This window comes from Theobroma cacao, unplaced genomic scaffold (assembly GCF_053813885.1).
Source record: "Theobroma cacao isolate CCN51 unplaced genomic scaffold, ASM5381388v1 tig061, whole genome shotgun sequence".
NCBI classification, from domain to species: Eukaryota; Viridiplantae; Streptophyta; class Magnoliopsida; order Malvales; family Malvaceae; genus Theobroma; species Theobroma cacao.
Window position 1 is genome coordinate 1 of NW_028291772.1, and position 2,500 is coordinate 2,500.

The following is a 2,500-nucleotide window of genomic DNA, read 5'->3' on the forward strand; positions in this document are numbered from 1 at the left end:
CATTGTGAAGCAGAATTCACCAAGTGTTGGATTGTTCACCCACCAATAGGGAACGTGAGCTGGGTTTAGACCGTCGTGAGACAGGTTAGTTTTACCCTACTGATGCCCGCGTCGCGATAGTAATTCAACCTAGTACGAGAGGAACCGTTGATTCGCACAATTGGTCATCGCGTTTGGTGAAAAAGCCAGTGGCGCGAAGCTACCGTGCGCTGGATTATGACTGAACGCCTCTAAGTCAGAATCCGGGCTAGAAGCGACGCACCCGCCCCGCCGCCCGATTGCCGACCCGCAGTAGGGGCCCTCGGCCCCCAAGGGCACGTGTCGTAGGTGCAGCCCCCGCGGCGGACGAGCCGCGCGGGCCTCCTTGGAGCGCAATTCCCACCGAGCGGCGGGTAGAATCCTTTGCAGACGACTTAAATACGCGACGGGGTATTGTAAGTGGCAGAGTGGCCTTGCTGCCACGATCCACTGAGATTCAGCCCTTTGTCGCTCCGATTCGTCCCCCCCCCCCCCCGCCCCTCCATCCTTTAGGGGGAGCCACCCGGGGGTTCCGATTGCCGCTGCCGCTGCCTGCCAGCGGCCAAGGTCGGTCTCGCTTCTGCTGCTGCCTGGCACACAGCCCGTGCTCGGTGCCGATGCCGCTGCCAGCCAGCGGCCAAGGGTCGGCTTTGCTGCTGCCTGGCACCGCAGAGCCCGAGCTCGGTGCCGTTGCTGCTGCCAGCCAGCAGCCAAGGGTCGGTCTTGCAGCTGCTGATGCCTGGCACACAGCCCGAGCTCGGTGCCGATGCCGCTCCCTGCCAGCGGCCAAGGGTCGGCCTTGCTGCTGCCTGCCAGCAGCCAAGGTCGGTCTTGCTGCTGCTGCTGGCTGGCACCACAGAGCCCGAGCTTGGTGCCGCTGCTGCTGCCTTCCAGCGGCCAAGGGTCGGCTTTGCTGCTGGCTGGCACCACAGGGCCCGAGCTTGGTGCCGCTGCTGCTGCCAGCCAGCAGCCAAGGGTCGGTCTTGCCGCTGCTGATGCCTGGCACACAGCCCGAGCTCGGTGCCGATGCCGCTCCCTGCCAGCGGCCAAGGGTCGGCTTTGCTGCTGCCTGGCACCACAGAGCCCGAGCTTGGTGCCGCTGCTGCTGCCAGCCAGCAGCCAAGGGTCGGTCTTGCAGCTGCTGGTGCCTGGCACACAGCCCGAGCTCGGTGCCGATGCCGCTCCCTGCCAGCGGCCAAGGGTCTGCCTTGCTGCTGCTGCTGCTGCCTGGCACACAGCCCGAGCTTGGTGCCGCTGCTGCTGCCTGCCAGCAGCCAAGGTCGGCCTTGCTGCTGCTGCTGCTGCCTGGCACCACATAGCCCGAGCTTGGTGCCGCTGGAAGGTCGGTCTTGCTGCTGCTGCTGCCTGGCAGGCAGCCCGAGCTTGGTGCCGCTGCCGCTGCCTTCCAGCGGCCAAGGGTCGGCTTTGCTGCTGCCTGGCACCACATAGCCCGAGCTTGGTGCCGCTGCTGCTGCCAGCCAGCAGCCAAGGGTCGGTCTTGCCGCTGCTGATGCCTGGCACACAGCCCGAGCTTGGTGCCGCTGCTGCTGCCCTCCAGCGGCCAAGGTCGGCCTTGCTGCTGCTGCTGCCTGGCACCACATAGCCCGACCTTGGTGCCGCTGCTGCTGCCTGCCAGCGGCCAAGGTCGGCCTTGCTGCCGCTGCTGCCTGGCACCACATGGCTCGAGCTTGGTGCCGCTGCTGCTGCCAGCCAGCGGCCAAGGGTCGGTCTTGCTGCCGCTGATGCCTGGCACACAGCCCGAGCTTGGTGCCGATGCTGCTGTTGCCTGGCAGCGGCCAAGGTCGGTCTCGCTTCTGCTGCTGCCTGGCACACAGCCCGTGCTTGGTGCCGATGCCGCTGCCAGCCAGCAGCCAAGGTCGGCCTCGCTGCCGCTGATGCCTGGCACACGGGCATAGCTTGGTGCCGATGCTGCTGCCTGCCAGCAGCCAAGGGTCGGCCTTGCTGCTGCCTGGCACCACACAGCCCGAGCTTGGTGCCGCTGCTGCTGCCTGCCCGCAGCCAAGGTCGGCCTTGCTGCTGCTGATGCCTGGCACACAGCCCCAGCTTGGTGCCGATGCTGCTGCCTGGCACACAGCCCCAGCTTGGTGCCGATGCTGCTGCCTGGCACACAGCCCGGGCTTGGTGCCTCTGCCGCAGCCGGGCACCACATAGCCCGAGCTTGGTGCCGATGCTGCTGTTGCTTGGCAGCGGCCAAGGTCGGTCTCGCTTCTGCTGCTGCCTGGCACACAGCCCGTGCTCGGTGCCGATGCCGCTGCCAGCCAGCAGCCAAGGTCGGCCTCGCTGCCGCTGATGCCTGGCACACGGGCCGAGCTTGGTGCCGATGCTGCTGCCTGCCAGCAGCCAAGGGTCGGCCTTGCTGCTGCCTTGCACCACACAGCCCGAGCTTGGTGCCGCTGGAAGGTCGGTCTTGCTGCTGCTGCTGCCTGGCACACAGCCCGGGCTCGGTGCCTCTGCCGCAGCC